Source organism: Pongo abelii, chromosome 12 (assembly GCF_028885655.2).
Source record: "Pongo abelii isolate AG06213 chromosome 12, NHGRI_mPonAbe1-v2.0_pri, whole genome shotgun sequence".
Classification (NCBI taxonomy): domain Eukaryota; kingdom Metazoa; phylum Chordata; class Mammalia; order Primates; family Hominidae; genus Pongo; species Pongo abelii.
This window is the reverse complement of record NC_071997.2, coordinates 41,177,720-41,195,897: the sequence shown is the minus strand read 5'-3', so window position 1 is coordinate 41,195,897 and position 18,178 is coordinate 41,177,720. Positions and strand designations below refer to the sequence as shown.

Here is an 18,178-nt window from a genome sequence, read left to right as displayed (position 1 = left end):
TTCAGATGCTTTTAGTGCTGCACAGTCATCTATGAACAGGGCCTCTTTTATATTAACATTGTATCCACATGTATTAATGTGCTGCATTAGGCAGGCCCACTTAAATCTCTTTTGTCCCCCAGTTGGTGTTTTCTGCTTCCACTGATATAAAATGGCTGTCCCAGGAAAGGGACACCCTCAAAGCTCAGCTTCTCACAGGGGCCTCTGCCTCTCTCAGGGGAGCTTGGAGAATGGGGGAATTGGCCCTCATGGGACAGAGTGGAAAAAGGGTCTATCTTGTGCTGAAAACAGACACTTATATGACTATATGGGGAATGGGTGCTATACAACATGCCTAACTCTTGGATTGATTTTTCTAGAACTAAGGAGTAGAGGTGGGGCACCAACCCTATTCCGGCTGGGGCTCCAAATTCCTGTCTGTAGGATGGCCTCTGCCCGAGGTCAGAAAGGAGGAGCACCATGAGGTTCAGGACCGTCTTCTGCACACTGGCTACCAGGACCAGGAGGCTATTCTATGCTCTGTCCATCCTCACTGTTAAACCAGAAAGGGCGTGCCCAAGCCTACAGCAGGGGCCGACAGCACCTACAGGGTTAGAAAGAGATGGGGTCCATGAGGGTCCCAAGTCCGGGGACTGAAAACAATCCCATGGCCCCGGGGACTGAAAACAATCCCATGGCCCCAGAGACAAAATTACAGCTTAAGTCACCATGTTCACAACTCTAACGTCAACACAAGGCTCCCTCAATCGCCTTGCTGTAAAATAGATGAATAGGTGTAGTTGGAGATTCAGTGGCCAAGCCTGGGTCCCAGGTAAGGTGACTAACCAACCCAGTTTTCCTGAACAGAGAAATTTCCCAGGAAACTTTGGGTTTTAAAGCCAGGAAAGTCCCAGGTAAGCAAGGCTGAGTTGATCACCCTGGCAGGGAACTGATTCATTCAATTCTGGATAATTGAATAAAGTCCACATCCTCACTAGGAACATTCTACTGAATAATAAAAAGTTCCTTCTGGTTTTGCCTGTTTCTCTTCCAAGATCTGGGTCCATGGGATCACTACCTTATCAACTGTCCCCATACCCAGGCCCTGGCTCTCATCCCTACATTGACCTCCACCCCTTCCTCCACAGGCAGGCCAGAAAAGAGACCCAGGGAGGTTAGCCCATGTCTTCGGCTACACTGGTGAAGGCATCATGCCTGCTCCACACCACATTTTTATTCAAGGTATTGTATTTGCAAACAAAAATGAAGTCCCACAAATGCGGGACTCCACCTGACTCTCAAAAAGAAAATAAATCACAAGTGTATTTTAAAGGTTACATGTGAGATTAGCAAACTGGAATCAAATGACAGATACTTTATCCAGAAAGCAACAGACATTCTTTTTTCAGTTGTGCTTCTTTGTTAAAGCATCTTGCCTCCCAGAGGTATATTGCGTTCCCCAGGAGCAAACACTGAAGCGCACTAGAGTAATACCTTTCAAGTGCGGTGGGTGTGGTTCCAGCAGGATTCTAATTATGGCAGAAAAACAGCAACTATGATCACCAAACCAACAAAAATGATGTGAAACGCAATTTCTTAATTTCAGTCTCAAACTGTGCCTGGGCCAATGTATGTGAAATCCCGATGTCCATGTAGATTCAAATCCTGATTCACTCAGGCATGGTACTTAACATTCTAAGCCTCAGTTTCCTCAACTGTAAAATGGCATTCCTATCTCACACAGGCAGTTAGCCGAGACCTGATATGCAGAAAGTGCTCAGCTGCTGTGACTCTTCACCCTTCCTGTGAGTTGTCTTCTTTAACCCCACAGATGTGTACCATATGATGGCCAAGGCAGCTTCATCAATCATGGCATCTCAAGGGAGCTGGAGCAGATGAGGAGGAGATGGAGGTCCCAGGAAGGGCTGTGATCTGCCTGGGGTCCCACAGTGAGAAACAGGCATGAGCTCTCCAGACTCCCTGCCCAGTTCTCTTTCCACTACAACTGGCTGTCAGTCTCCCATAGGGCAAGAAAAAACAGTCAAAAAGGAAATCGAAGGGATTTTTGTCTTTATCCCTTTTCTTTTGTTGGTTCTATCTGTTCTGTTTTGGGTATTTTGTTTGTTTTTATTTGTGTACTTTTTTTTTTAAATGGAGCTTCCATCATGTAGGAGTAGAGTGTAGAAGTCTGAGTTGGTGGCTCCCTGGTATAAGACCATAGCCTTCATTTTGGTAAGTAACAACATAATTTCTGCTTTGAGTCCCATTTTCTTGCAGTGGAAGCTTAATCTCAGAGTATCAAAATCATTGCATCTGAGCGTGGGCCTGCCCACATCACGGGAGGAGGAGAAGGAAGAGCAGATGATGTCTCATGGAGAGGACCTGCCAGGATCCCTCATCCCTGGCCTTCAGCTTTCTCATCTGCCCTCAACCACAGAACCCCGGGAGGAGGCTCCCTCGGTGGCTCCTGTGCTCTCGCAGGCCCTGTGAACATATATACTTCCTGGTGGGAAGAGCAAGGGAGCCTCTGGTGGAAAGCAGCCCGAGGGTCCAAGAACCACACAGCCCTGCATTAGGGCCCCCAGGGAGGTAGAAGACCAAGGTCATGCTTTTGAACCTGGATGCCAGAAGAGAACAGCTGTGGGGAAAAGCACGCCTGGAACCAAGAAAAACATGTTTACCAGGGGCCATTCCTCACACCAGCTGCAGGCAGGGTCAGGAAAGCCACAGGCTGCACTGTAGTTGCAACCTTGCATGTGGACGCAAGGCTCAGAAGGTTCCTCAAAGATCCTAACATGTTCCCAGAGTCAGGCTGAGTCCATTCAAACGTCCACCCACCCTGGCCACACTCACTACACCTGACTTCCCTGTATCATGAGTTAGAGAAATAGTATAGAGTCTGGGTGATGCTGGGCAGGTGGGAGGGAATGGGATAGGAAGGGGAGAGAGAGGAGGCGAGAGAGAAGGCTGTTTGGGTTTTTGTCTATAACATATGTATATACACTCATCAAGTCCATTATTTAAAACCTCTTTCATGGTTTCAATTTCCTGTGGACCACTTTTCATGCCCATTTTAAGTTCCTTGAAGGCGAGGAGATACATGTGTATCTGTCAGCTTCACTGTGCCTTATCTCTTAGGCAATCAATAAATATTAGTAAATCAAAGGATGCCTGATACTCTAAAAATGTCTTATTATTTTTAGGTGATTTGGGCAAAGCACACGCATTGTATTTGCATCTGGGAACCACATTTTTAATTTTAAAAAGTTATTTGTAGGCCGGACACGGTGGCTCATGCCTGTGATTCCAGCACTTTGGGAAGCCGAGGTGGGCGGACCACTTCAGGCCAGGAGTTTGAGACCAGCCTGGCCAACATGGCAAAACCCTGTCTCTACTAAAAATACAAAAATTAGCCAGGCGTGGTGATGCATCCCTGTACTCCCAGCTACTCAGGAGGCTGAGGCATGAGAATATCTTGAACTGCTCCTTTTTATTGCTGAGTGATATTCCATTCTATGACGCTCAGTTTGCTTATCCGTTCTCCTGTTGATGAACATCTGATGTTTCCAGTTCTCCTCTCCGTGAGTCTTCTTGTAAACATAATTTTCATTTCTCTTGGGAAAAACCCTAGGAGTGGTACTGCTGGGTCAAGGGGGTAGATGTTTGTATAGCTTTATAAGAAGTTACCACATCCTTACTAATATTTGGTGATAGCTATTCTTTAAGTTAAAAGTGTAGAGGTATCTCATTGTGGTTTTAATTTTTATCTCCCTAATGAGTAATGATAAGTGTCTCTTCATATCCCGAATGGCTATTTGTGTATCTTTTTTGTGAACTGTCTATTCAACTGTTTCATCCATTCCTGATTTGATTATCTTTTTATTATTGAGTTGAAAGAGTTCTTCATAAACCCAGGATTTCAATCTTTTTTCAGATGTTTTGCAAATATTTTCTCCTAATCTATGGCTTGCCTATTTTCTTAATGGTATCACTTATCAGCAGAAGCTTTTAATTTTGACAGGGACACATTTATTCATTTTCTGTTACGTTTATTGCTTTCTGTGGCCTGTTTGTCTATAAACATTTGCCTATCTCCAGGTTATGAAGATGTTCTCCTATATTTTCTCTAAAAGTTTTATGATTTTATATTTAGCTCTACAATAATTTAGAATTAATTTTTGTTTGTGATATGCGAAATAAGTTAAAGTTTTCTTTGTTTGTGTGTTTACGTCTGAACATCCAGTTAATACAGCACCATTTTTTGAAAAGACTTTTCTTCTCCCATGGATTGATTGCTTTGGTACCTTTGGCAAACAAATGACCATGTAATCATGGGCCTGTTTCCAGCTCTCTTCTCAGATCCACTGATCTATTTGTCAGTCCCTATGCCAGTAACGTACTGTCTTGATTATAAAACCAACAATGTCGGTATTATAATGTTTTAAAGTCATGTAGTTTGAGCACTCCAGATTTATTTTCCTAATTCAAGATTGTTATAGATACACTAGATTCTTTGTATGTCTATATAAATTTTAGAATCAATTTGTAAATTTCTACAACAGATTCCTGCTAGCATTATTACTGGGATTGCAGTAACTCTACAGATCAATTTGTGGAGAACTGACATCTCAACAACATTGAGTCTTCCAATCTGCAAACATGATACTGTGTGTGGGGGGGGGCGGGGGGGTGTGTGTGTGTGTGTCTTCTTTAATTTCTTTCAATAATGGTTTAGTTTTCAACACAGAGATCTTGTCCATCTTTTGTTGTTTATTCATGAGTATTTTATGCTTTTTGAAGATACTGTAAATAAAATTGTTGTTCTAATTTCATTTCCCAAATTCTTGCTGCTGATATATAAAAGTATAATTGATATTTTAATATTAACCTTGTATCCTGTGACCTTGTTCAATTGATGTATTAGTTGTAATAGTTGTTTCTTGCATTTCTTAAGATTTTCCACGTAAACAATCACATCGTGTGTGGAGTGAGTTGCAATTCTTCTTTTTAAAATCTTTATGCCTTTTTTTTACTTACATTATTGCAATAGTTAAGACTACCTAAAATAAGTTGCTAAGTGTTCTTGCTTCCTCTGTTTTTGAAAGAGTTTGTGAAATAATGATACTATTATATTTCTTCCTTAAATGTTTTACAGGATTAATGAGACAATCTTGACCAAAATTTTCTTTGTGGAAGATTTTTTAAAATAATACATTTTGGCTGGACACAGTGGCTAATGCCTGTATTCCCAGCACTTTGGGAGGCTGAGGTGGGCAGATCTCTTGAGCTCAGGAGTTCGAGATCAGCCTGGCGCAACATGATAAAAACCCCATCTCTACAAAAAATGCAAAAATTAGCCGGGCATGGTGGCATGCACCTCCCAGCTACTTGGGAGGCTGAGGTGGGAGAATCACTTGAGCCCAGGAGGTCGAGGCTGCAGTGACTGGAATAACACCTTAGCACTTATGCCTGGGCGACAGAGCAAGATCCTGTCTCAAACACTAAATAAACAAATTCAATTCAATTCAATTTCCTCTCCTACATGAGTTATGGTACATTGTGTTTTTCAAGGAATTTGTCTATTTCATCTAAGTTGTCTATTTTGTTAGCATAATGTTTTTATACTTTTTTTAAATGCTTGTAGCATTTTCAGTGATAACCCCTCTTTCATTCTGATACTGACCATTCGTATTCTCTCTCCTTTTCTTGATTAGTATAGCTAGAGTTGATCTTTTCAGAGAACAGACTTTTGGCTTTGTTAATTTTCTCTATTCTTTATTGTTATCTCATTTATTTCTGTTATTATATATAGAATTTCTTTCCTTTCTACTTACTTTGGGTTTTCCTTTTTTTCTTTCCTTTTCTTGTATTTTTCCCCTCCCTTCCATTCTCCCTCCTTTCCTCCTTTCTCCTTTCCTTTCTTTCTTACTTTTTTTTCTTTTTTCTTCTCTCATTTTAGACTCTTAAGGTGGAAACTTAGGTTATGGATTTTAGACCTTTGCTCTTTCCAATGTAAGTATGTAAAACTCTAAATTCCCTTCTAAACATTGCTTTAATTAGAGCTCATAAATTTTCATATGTAACATTTTCATTTTCATCTGTTCAAAAGCTTTTCTAATTGTCTTTGTGATTTCTTCTTTAATTCATGGGTTTTTTTTAAATAAGTGAGTTGTTTGACTCTAAACATGTGGAGTCTTCCTAGATATCTTATTGTTACTGATTTCTAACTTAATTCCATTGTGGTCAGAGAAAATGCTCTGTAGATTTCAATTATTTCCAACTCATCAAGACTTATTTTATGGATTAACGTATGCTTTACCTTGACAAAAGCTCCATGTGCACCTGAGAAGAAGATATATTTTGCAATGGTTGGGTGTAGTGTTCTATAAATATTAATCAAGTCAAGGTGATGGTGGTATTACATAGATCATCTATATCTGAACTGATTTTGGGCCTAGTTTTTCTATCAACAGTCATTGAGAGATGTTAAAATTTCCAACTATGATTGTGGGATTGTCTACTTCTTTTAATTCTGTCATTTTTGCTTCATATATTTTGAAGCTCTGTTACTAGGCCTATATACCTTTATGATTATAATGTTTTCTGATGAATTAATTCTTAATTCTTATCATTATAACATATCCCACTCTATGTCTGGCAGTAGTCTTATTTTGAATTTAATGTCATCTGATAATAATATAGCCACTTCAACAGTCCTATATTCTTATACTCTTTTCATGGTATTTCTTTTTCTATTTATTTCTTCTTAATATATCTGTTTCTTTCTGTTTAAAATGCATCTCTTATAGAAAGCTTTTTTATCCATTTTGACAATCTTTGTTTTTAATTGGAGTTTTTAGTCCATGAGCATTTAAAGTAATTACTGACACATTTGGATATGTGTCTTTCATTTTACCATTTGTTTTCTGACTACATCCCCTCTGACTTCTGTTCCTTTATTCTTTTGCTGCTTTCTTTTAAACTTATTGTAACATATTTTAGAATTCTTTCTTGATTTACCTATTGGCTTTCTAGCTATACTTATTTACTTTTTTTTTTTTTTTTTGAGACAGAGTCTCACTCTGTCACCCAGGCTGGAATGCAATGGCATGATCTCAGCTCACTGCAACCTCCACCTCCTGGGTTCAAGCAATTCTCCTGTCTCAGCCTCCCAAGTAGCTGGGATTACAGGCGCCCACCACCATGCCCGGCTAATTTTTTGGACTTTAGTAGAGGCAGAGTTTCACCGTGTTGCCCAGGCTGGTCTCAAACTCCTGAGCTCAGGCAGTCTACCTGCCTCGGCCTCCTAAAGTGCTAGGATTACAGGCGTGGGCCACCGTGCCCAGCCACTTCTTTGCTTTTTTTATTGATTATGTAGAGATTACAATGCATTTCCCTTACTTTTCACAATCTATTAAAGATTGTGCCACTTGGCTGGGGGCGGTGGCTCACGCCTGTAATCCCAGTACTTTGGGAGGCTGAGGTGGGCAGATCGCAAGGTCAGGAGATAAAGACCATCCTAAACACAGGGAAACCTTGTTTCTACTAAAAAAAATACAAAAAATTAGTCGGGCATGGTGGTGGGCGCCCGTAGTCCCAGCTACTGGGGAGGCTGAGGCAGGAGAATGGCGTGAACCCGGAAGGCGGAGCTTGCAGTGAGCTGAGATTGCGCCACTGCACCCCAGCCTGGGCAACAAAGCGAGACCCCGTCTCAGAAAAAAAAAAAAAAAAGATTGTGCCACTTATGTAATGTAGAAAACTTGCAGTTATATAAAACCACCCATCCCTAATCACTCTTTATACTGTAATTTTCATATGCATCACGTCTAAGTGACAAACCCCAGGAGGCATAAATTTTGCTTTAAAGAATCATATGTATTTTAAATAAAGAGAAAAAGCACCAGTCTTTTCTATTTACCTAGAAATTCACTATTTCCAACAGGATCGTTTCCCTTCAGGAAATACTAAAGGAATTTCCTTTAGTATTTCTTATAATACAGATCTACTGGTGATGAATTCTCTTAGCCTTCTGAAATGTCTTTATTTTGCCTTCATTCTTGAAGGATAATTTTGCTACATATGGAATTCTGGGTTGACAATATTTTTTTGGCACATTAAAGGTGTTGTTTCACTATCTTTTGGCCTCCGTTGTTTATCAGAAATCAGCAAATATTGCTTCTTTGTTTCATGTGATGTGCCATTTTTATTTAGCTGATTTCAATCGTTTTTCCCTTATTTATGAATTCAGCGTGTAACTATGATGTCTCTAGGTATTACTCTGCTTGGAGTATCATGAGCTTCTTGAATCAAAAGTTTTATACCTTTCATCATATTTGGGAATTTATTTCTGCTCCATTTACTCTCTTCCCTCCTAGAAGTAAGAGTACCAATTAGTAGAGTAACTAAAACTCCAATTACTCCTATGTTAGACATTTTAATATTTTTGAACCAGTCCTTGAGACTGTTCAATTTTTTCTCTGCCATTTTTCTCTCTTTTCTTTAGATAGGATAATTTTCATTTGATCCCTTTTCAAGTTCATGGACTCTTCCCTATGTTGTCTCTATTCTGCTAGATGATGAATTTTTATTTCAGATATTTTACATTTTAGTCTAGAATTTTTATTTGGTTGCTTTTTATAGTTTGTATTTTTCTGATGAAATTTTACAACTTTTTATTCATTAGGAGCATCTTTTCCTTTACATGACTGAACATAGTTAAAATGCTTACCTGCTAATTCCAACATTTGGGTCATCTTCCATTCTCTTTTTGTAAGTGTTGACTCTTCTCCAGAATCTGCCTGCTTTATTTGCCTCCAAATAGTTGTCCTGTGTGCAAGTGTGTGTGTGTGTCTGTGTGTGTGTGTGTTCAAACTCTTAAATGTCTCAGCAGTCAAAGGGTGGCTAATCTGATGGTGAGATCCTGAAAAAAGAGAATAAATATTTTCATCCTGCTTTCTTTAACCCATGAAGGTGCAGGAAGAGATTGACTTCATTCTCCATAGAAGGCCTAGCTGGTTCTGTGGCATAATGGATAGTGCATTGTCTATAGGAGGCCTTGTGTACATACACATGGGCACTCACACATGGGGCAGAGCCTATAATCTTTGCTGACAACAGCATGCAGTGTATAAATCTCTGTAGCTCAGACCCAGAACCTGAAAAATTTAGACCTAACGTTACTTTGGCCCAGTAAGAATGTTAGCTGGAAATTAGTTTATAGCCCAGGAGCTATTTTTTAAAGATCTGTAGGCTTACTAGCCATGACAATGATTACAATAATGATGATGAAAATGACATCATCATTACCAATAGCTACTGCCATCTATTGGTCCCATAACATGTGATCATATGTTATCTCTGTCCTCACAACAATCCATTTCACAGATGAAGAAACAGACTCAGTGAGCACGTGATCACTTCTCACAACTAATGGAGCCAGGATTCTGTCCGTATGCCTCCAGAGACCTCTTTTTTTTCCCCGCTGTACCACAACACTCACCAGGACTGGAGTGCCACCTATGACCTCACTGCATAATGGATGGCTTGTCCTCAAATGGGCCCGGGTATGTGTACATGTATACTTATGTCTATAGGGGAGAGGGGAAATTGATCCACTTTCCCCCACTCTAACTCCAGATCTCAGCTGCTGAGTGGAAACTCCATTCTCACACCATAGCTACAGGACTGGGGGAAAGGGGAGGAAATAACTAAAGAGTAAGGAATTGGGCAAGGCTTTGAGGTTTGGATGTGACAGGTAGTTTGCACGTAGTTGGAATGCAGTAACATTGGTCCACAAGGTTTGTCAGAAACCCTGATTATTTTGAAAGGTTCCAAAGTTTTGTCCTCTTCAGATATCATGAAAACAGGAAATTCTGTAAACATGGCCACTGAAGGGCTAGCTCATTTCTTGGAAAAGGAGTTTCTGGAGAGTTCTCAGAGCATATAAATAGCAGGGCCATAAAGACAAAGGTAACCATTCAAGGAATAGAGAAGTATATTCTCAAAAATTACATGCCAAGCCAGAGCTGTGGTTCAGAAAGGGGGTTTTATGTTGTTTCTGTTGTTGTTTCAGTTTTGGCCTCAGAAAGGATGCACGGCCCTGCTGTAAACAGCCTGTCAGCACTGGGAAGGGGTGTGCCTACAAGGCTGGTGTAGACATCCAGAGCCTAGCCTACATAGGAAGGCCCAGGGACCCACAGGGAGGCCTGCTTTGACAGAGAAGCATTTCTTTTTAGAAGAGGGCACCTGGGAGATATTTCCAGAGAGCTTCTTATGACTTGTCATGTAGCTCTTCCCCCATGTTTTCTGCAGCTGGAGGTACCATGCACCTTTGAGGGACCAAGGACCCAAGACTTGAGGTAGACACTAATCCCAGCTGGACACTCTCAATGTTGAGGATATAGATGCACAAACCAATGCAGGGAGGCCTCCAGGAGCCACTGGAGAAGAAATCTTCAGATCCTACCAGGCCCATAGCTGTTGCCTTCATGGGCTCCTGGGTTAATTTCCACACATCAGTGGCCCACCCTATGATATCCTCACTGTATGCCACACTCCCAGCCATGCTCCGTGGATAGCCATTATTTCCAGTAATTGCTAACGGGAGCCAGTCTCCAAAGAGTAAAGAATCAGAGGTGTTCCTTGGAATGTGTTACACTAGGACTTAGCTGATCCCACAGGCTCCTTTCCAGATGAGCTGACTCTAATCTCTGGGAAGCTGGATCTGGAGGAACAATGGGATGGGATTTGCGGTGACCCTTCCTGCCCTTCTTGAGCAGCTTGTGAACCAGAAGATGTGCCTGGAGAGAAAGCCTCATTTGGGGAAGTGCAGTAGTCGAAGTTCTTTATTTTGAAAATGGAGAACAACCCTCCTCATAATCCTGTCTCCCCTTCCCCCTTTCCAACTAGAGTATCAGCTCCCCTGAACATGAGTCAGTCACATTTCAGGGAAAACTGGCTGATGATGAAGAAATCACTAGAGGGCAAACTTTGTCCTTCCAGCTGTGGGTCTCTGAACTGTAGAGCCAGCAGATCCCCCAGTGTAGGGACTGGGCCTTCCTTGCCCATTGAATGCTTTCTATACATGAAGACTTGGAGCTCTTTACAGATGACAGTAGCCAGTGAGGAAGATAAAAGAAGAGGAAAGACCCAAAATGCGGGTTTGCCACTCTTTGTTGCCAGCACTGTGAGGACAGTCACTGCCTTCTTTCCACCACCTCCAACTTCACACTCACACCCACACTCTGGTTGCACAGAGCCCGTTTGGTACTTGCCTGACAGCCCACCTTGAAACCAGATGGTCATGAACCTGTCACCAAGTCATCTGAAGATCTTCCACTGCAACCTGTGTGGCATCTGCCACAGGGACCATGGGACATGATTGAAGAACCACTCCAGTGCAGTTGATGAAGGGGTGGGTCTGCACTGAAGTTAGGTGCACCAGGGCCTGGGCCTAGAGTGGGCTGGGTCTGTCTTATGTGTGGTGGTCTTCTTCAGAGAAGCAGCTGATTCAGAGGGATTCCATAGAACTGCACAGGCTAGGTCTAGTCAGATATCTTGGACATTTTCTATTTCTAGATTAGAGAATATAGCGTACGCTGATTTTAATATAACTGTGTATGTGACTTTTTCAATGGGAAAAATTGTAAGTGATGTTCTAAACAATTTTTGGCATGTAGAGAGAATAGTCAAATATCGGTTTAACTAGCAACATAGTTACTCATGCATATTTAAAATACTACATGAGTAGGACCTGGCACAGTGGCTCGTGCCTGTAATCCTAGCACTCTGGGAGGCCGAGGCGAGCAGATTGCCTGAGCTCAGTTTGAGACCACTTTGGGCAACATGGTGAAACCGTGACTCTACTAAAATACAAAAACGTCGCCAGGTGTGGTGGTGGGTGCCTGTAGTCCCAGCTACTTGGGAAGCTGAGGTGCAAGAATTGCCTGAACCTGAGAGGCAGAGGTTGCAGTGACCTGAGATTTTGTCACTGCACTCCAGCCTGGGTGACAGAGCAAGACTACGTCTCAAAAAATAAAATAAAATAAAATAGACCCTGTGCCGTGGCTCACGCCTGTAATTCCAGCATTTTGGGCAGCTGAGGCGGGCAGACCACCTAAGGTCAGGAGTTCGAGACCAGCCTGACCGACATGGTGAAACCCCGTCTATACTAAATACAAAAAATTAGCCAGGTGTGGTGATGCACGCCTGAAGTCCAAGCTACTTGGGAGGCTGAGGCAGGAGAGAATGGCTTGAACCTAGGAGGCAGAGGTCGCAGTGAGCCGAGATTGCGCCACTGCACTCCAGCCTGGGTGACAGAGCAAGACTTCGTCTCAAACAATAAAATAAAAAAAAATAATAAAATAAAATAAAATACTACGTGAGTTTGGAAACGTTGCTTTTTCCCACATCACTCACCTGCTTTACAGCACCAGCATCTTTGTTGACACAAGATCTCTTTTTAATTATGTCACAGTTTGTTGAATACGTCGCCTTTGCTTCAGTTAAATCAAGTAGGATGCAGTGACTCCAAGTCTGAGGGGTGCTTCCCAGGAAGAGCCACCCCCCACAGCCATTTGTAGAGCATTGGAGTAAGTTTTACCTTCATCCCTTAGATGTGTATTTGTTATCCTCACTGTGACAATCCCTTATCACATGGCTTTTAGAAGGAGTCTCAAAAAGCTAGACTCTCACATTCAACTTTGCAATTGCCTGGCTCGGTGTTACGTTTCTTTGCCTCCTATTAGAGACCCTATCAACATCTAAAACTAGCATTGTTTGAGGATGTTGGAGCCAACGGTTCTTTCCCAGATAGAACTTTGTGTGTCCAAATAAACGATTCAAAGTCATCAAGCAAATAAATACCCTGGAATAAGAGAAGCCTCATGAGGATTTGACTCTAAATTGACTTCCTCTGATCTGCATTGCAGTAAGAAGTTAGGAATAAAACCAAACCTTGCCTGAGGTTCAGGTATACTAAAAAGCAATGAGGTGTGGCTCAGGTGTGCGCTAGCAAGGTCACTATGAAGTTCAGCCAGAGCCTTTGCAAGCCTGGGCCTGAGAAGCCAGACCTCTTAGATCCAGAAGGGCCAGTGGAGCTGGGCTGGCCTGCTGCCACTCACAGGCAGAGACTCTGCCAGCAGAGTCCCTTCTGCTGGAAGGGACTCTGCTGTCAGAGCTGGAGGGCAGCGGACCGCATGGCTGAGGCCCAACCCCAGGTCTCCTGACTCAAAACCTCTTCCCAGGGCTTGTCCTCCTCCCTAAATATATGTGCCCCAAATTGTCACCAGATCTCAGGAAAGCACTGGCTTTGTCTGGGATAAACACCAACTCCACAGCACACCCAGTCATTACCAGACTGGCAGTTGTTGTCTAGGTCTTGTGGCTTCTTGGGGTTTTCTCGGGTGTCTCTCTCCCAAATCTTTCCCCTTTCCTTTGATTATAGTCACATAAACATTGAGCTTTGTAGCCCTCAAACTCTCTCAAGCATAACTCACTTTGTCCCTCTCTGTTTTCCCTATGCAATCGCCCCTCCCTCTGCTGTCAGAGGCCCATCCAACTGCTCCAGCCCTGTGGCTCCAGCGTCTCCTCCTCTCTCTTTCCCCTACTCTTTTTCTGGGAAGATCTATCTGAGGGTCCTGAAGGAGGAGACTCGAGGTGGTTCTCTTGGACAAAGAGGTCTGGGTGGATGACATAATTCACTTTACGTCTTAGAAAAATAACCTTGTGGCTCTTGGCTCTCTTGGGCTCTCATTTTGGTTGCCTAAGGGCTCTAGGCAGAAGGCCAGGGAGCCCAGCCCCAGCCTAGAGACTTGCAGGGCTCAGAGAGCTGCAGTGACGGGGTGTCCACTGTGCCTGCCGCCCCCCTTCCCACGGACTCTACTTGCAGAACTTCACAGCTGAGAGGCTGGCCCCGAGATTCCCCTTCATGCCTCCCAAAGCTTGCAATTGCTTAATTATACGCTGCTGCGTACCAATTCCACTTTCTCTCCCGGTGTGTTTTGACTGATAGCTTTGACTTAACCTCCTGATGTCAGAAACTGTGTTAGCTACTGCTCTGGCGGCAGGAAAAGGCCGGTTCCAGGGAAGGCTGAATGCCTATTGTTCTGGATCATTTTGAGAAAAAAAAAAAAAAAAGAGATACCTTGAAGAAAGATGAAGACAAAATGTGGAAGGGTGCTGAATTTACAAAAAGCCTAAGGGGAAAAAACTCAAATGTCCATCAGGAGTGGAATGAGTAAACAAATCATGGCGTGTTCACACAATAGAATACTACCTACCAATAAAAAGTAATGAACTGCGGATGCACACGGAAACATGGGTGAATCCACTAGGCAACACGTTGTGTAAAAGAAAGCAGACTCGGCCGGGCACGGTGGCTCACGCCTGTAATCTCAGCACGTTGGGAGGCTGAGGCAGGCGGATCACTTGAGGTCAGGAGTTCAAGAATAGCCTGGCCAAGATGATGAAACCCCATCTCTATTAAAAATACAAAAATCAGCTGTGCGTGGTGGTGCGTGCCTGTAATCCCAGCTGCTTGGGAGGCTGAGGCAGAGAATTGCTTGAACCCAGGAGGTGGAGGTTGCAGTGAGCCGAGACTGCGCCACTGCACTCCAGCCTGGGTGACAGAATGAGACTCTGTCTCAAAAAAAAAAAAAAAAAAGCAGACTCAAAAGAAGACATACTACATGATTCCATTTATATGAAGTTTTAGAACAGGCAGAAATAATCCGTGTGGATAGGATAGTGGTTATTGAAGAGCAAGGGAGAATGTGGATTGGCTGGGGAGGGAAAGAGAGGCAATTCCGGGAGTGGCCTGTATCTCATTCACAGTGGTAGTCACACCTATGTATGTGTGCAAAAATTCACCCAGCTCTTAATATTTATGCACTTTACTGTATGCATGTGATGTAGTTTGGATGTTGCCCCCTCCAAATCTCATTCTGAAATGCGACCCCCAGTGTTGGAGGTGGGGCCTAGTGGGAGGTGTTTGGGTCATGGAGGCGGACCCCTCAGGAATGGCTTGGTGCCCTCTCCTCAGTAATGAGTGAGTACTCACTCTATTAGTTCATGCTAGAGCTGGTTGTTTAAGAGAGTGGCACTCCTCCCACCGCTCTTCTTCCTCCTCCTCCTCTCTCACCTCGTGACATGCCTGCTCTCCCTTTGCCTTCTGCCATAAGTGGAAGCTTCCTGAGGCTTTACCAGATGCAGATGCTGGTGCCATGCTTTTTGTACATCCTGCAGAACCACGAGCCAAATATACATATTTCCTTTATAAATTGCCCACTCTTAGGTATTCCTGTGTAGTAAAACAAAACAGACTAATATGGCATGTTATACCTCAATAAAAACCTTATAAAAATAGATAAAGGCAATGAGGAGTCAGTGGAGGAGGATCCAAGGCTCAGAAAGAGAAGGAGATATATGAGAAGCTGAGGGAAGCAGGGGAGAGCATTTCAATAACAGGGAGACATGGTGGACCAATGTGGAGAGACTCTTGTATTGGGTAACTGAGAAATTCTGTCCTGACAGAAAAATTTCCACAAGATAGCTCCAACTTGAATAAAGAGCAAGGTTAAGGGAGATTCTGGAGGCTGATGTTCTTGTTCTTGTTGTTTAAGTCTTGGACGAGACTGAGGATGTCTACAAGTGGAAGAAAAGCCACTGGAGCAGAAGGTGGGGAGGATAAAATTTGGAGCAAGATTCTCAAGGAAGAAGCAACAAGATCCTAAGGCAAGTAACCGTGAGTTTAGTTGGGAAAAGGAGGAGCATTAGGAGACCAGGAGGGAAAGAAAAGGTGGCAAGGTGTCTACCACTCCATGTGGAGCGTTTCTGAGGATGCTACCAGCACAGGGTGAGCACATTGCTCCGTGAGAGAGATGTGAGACCTTGAATAGAGGAGTCACTGTTGGGAATGTGAATTTTTTTCAACAAGAGATCAATACTGGAAGTGGTAGAGGCCCAGAACTATAACTGGCTACACACCCAGGAAATCCCATTTTGACCAGTTACTAGTCATGTTTGGGAACCCAAGAATTAATGCAGAGAAGGTGAGTGTGTACAGGTGTTCCTCCAGGTTGGGTATTAACAATGCAGATTTGACAAAAAGTTGACAATTCTTGGAAAGTAAACATGTCTCTCAGAAGGACCCATAATGACAGAAAATGATGGCTTAATATTTGTAACATTAAAGTCCCAAGAGGAGAGGATAATGAGTGAGGAGCTGAAAAATATTTGAAAAAACTATGGCTAAAAATATTTCTGAATTTGGCAAAACACATAAACTTGTAGATTTGAGAAGCTCAGAGAATCCCAAACAGAATAAGCTCAAAGAGATTCTCACTTAGAGACATCATAAGGAAACTACTGAAAACTAGAAACAAAGGAATTATCTTCAAAGCAGCAATGAAAAATGACATTATTTATAAAATTACAATTATTTAAAGGGTTGTAGATTTCTCATCAGAAACCATAGAGGCCAGGCCAGGCGCTGTGGCTCACGCTCTAATCCCAGCACTTTGGGAGGCCGAGGCGGGCAGATCACTTGAGGTCAGGAGTTCAAGACCAGCCTGGGCGAAACCTGGGCAAAACCCTCTCTCAACTAAAAAATAAGAAACTTAGCCAGATGCAGTGGTATGTGCCTATAGTCCCAGCTACTCAGGAGGCTGAGGCAGGAGAATCACTTGAATCTGGGAGGCAGAGGTTGCAGTGAGCCGAGATCGCGCCACTGCACTCCAGCCCGGGCGACAGAGCATAGAGGCCAGAATGCAATTGAACAACATTTCAAAAAACCTTGTTTTGAAAAAATTAAAGATTCATGTCTCGTGTTCACTTTCTCTGATTTTCCCTAGTGATTAACATCTTACCTAACTATAGTATAATATCAAAACCAGGAAATCCATATTGGTATAATGTGTGTGTGTGTGTATGTGTATGACGTTCTATGCCATTTTTATCACAGATGTAGACTGATGCACATTCAGCCACAATCAAGATACAGAACTGTGCCATCACAACAAAGTTCTCCCTCATGCTGTCCCTTTAAAGTCACACCCACTGCTCCCCCATGACCCCACCTGTAACTAACCCCTGGCAACCATTACTCTGGTCTCCAGTTCTACAATTTTGTAATAGTGAGCATTTTACATAAATGGAATTATACAATATGTGACCTATTGAGAATGGCTTTTTTTTTCCCTTCGATATAGTGCCTTTGAGATCCATCCAAGTTGTATGTATCAATAATTTGTTTCTCTTTATTACTGAGTAGTATTCCATGGTATGGATATACCACAGTTTGTTTAACCATTCTTCTATTGTAGGACATTTTGGTTGTTTCTAGGTTTGAGTTATTACATATAAAGCTGCCATGAAGAATCATATACAAGTTTTTATGTGCATATGTTTCCATTTCTCTGAAATAAATGCCCAAGAATATAATTGCTAGATCATATGAAAACTGTATCCTAGTGCTACAGTGTGAATTTTGTGTCGCCCCCAAAAATGTATATGTTGAAACCTAATCCCCAATGTGATGGTGTTAGGAGATTGGGCCCCTGAGAGTTAATTAGGTCTTAGGGGCAGGGCCTTTATAAATGGGATTAGTGCCCTGAAGAAAGAGGTGCTACAGAGCTGCCTTTCCTCTTCCACCATGTGAGGATACAGTGAGAAGGTGCCATCTGTGAACCAGGAAACCAGCCCTCATCAGATACTAAACCTGCCAGTGCCTTAATCTTAGACTCCCTATCCCCCAGAACTGTGAGAAATAAATGTTTCTGGTTTAAGCCACCCAGTTTATGGTATTTTGTCATAGCAGCTCAAATGGAGTAAGATACTCTCAAGAAACTGTCCAATTACTTCCTAAAATGGTTGTGCCATTTGACATTCTCACCAGCAATGTAGACCTAATTTCTTAGCATCTGGGGCAACATTTGACATAGATCTTATTTTAAATTTTATTTTTGCTGCTCTGATAGGTGTGTGGTCATATATAATGAGAGTCTTAATTCACATTTTGTTAGTGGGCAGTGGTATTGAGCATCTTTTCATATGCTTATTTTCCATCTTTGGTAAAATGGCTCTTCATGTCTTTTGCCCAATATCTAATTAGACTGTTTATTTGTTATTGATAAGATTTAATAGTTCTTTGAATAAATTCTAGATATGAGTCCTTTATTGACTATCAGATATCAGAATTATT

At 42.4% G+C, this 18,178-nt stretch overlaps 1 long non-coding RNA gene across 7 annotated transcripts in view; it reads left to right on the top strand.

The window, feature by feature from the left end:
• The window catches only part of LOC103889758 (uncharacterized), a 268,260-nt gene extending 252,549 nt beyond the window's left edge, over positions 1-15,711 (top strand). Inside the window, exons 5-7 of one of the 7 annotated variants that reach the window (XR_010136256.1) lie at positions 9,364-9,542; positions 12,455-12,569; positions 15,600-15,711. This is a non-coding gene — a long non-coding RNA (uncharacterized LOC103889758). Of the gene's footprint in view, positions 1-1,127; positions 1,222-1,723; positions 4,812-9,363; positions 9,543-10,290; positions 12,358-12,454; positions 12,570-15,599 lie in introns of those variants that run through there. The other 6 variants (XR_008522294.1, XR_008522282.1, XR_010136255.1 and 3 more) reach the window with 6 other exon arrangements.
• The last annotated feature ends 2,467 nt before the right edge of the window (positions 15,712-18,178 follow it).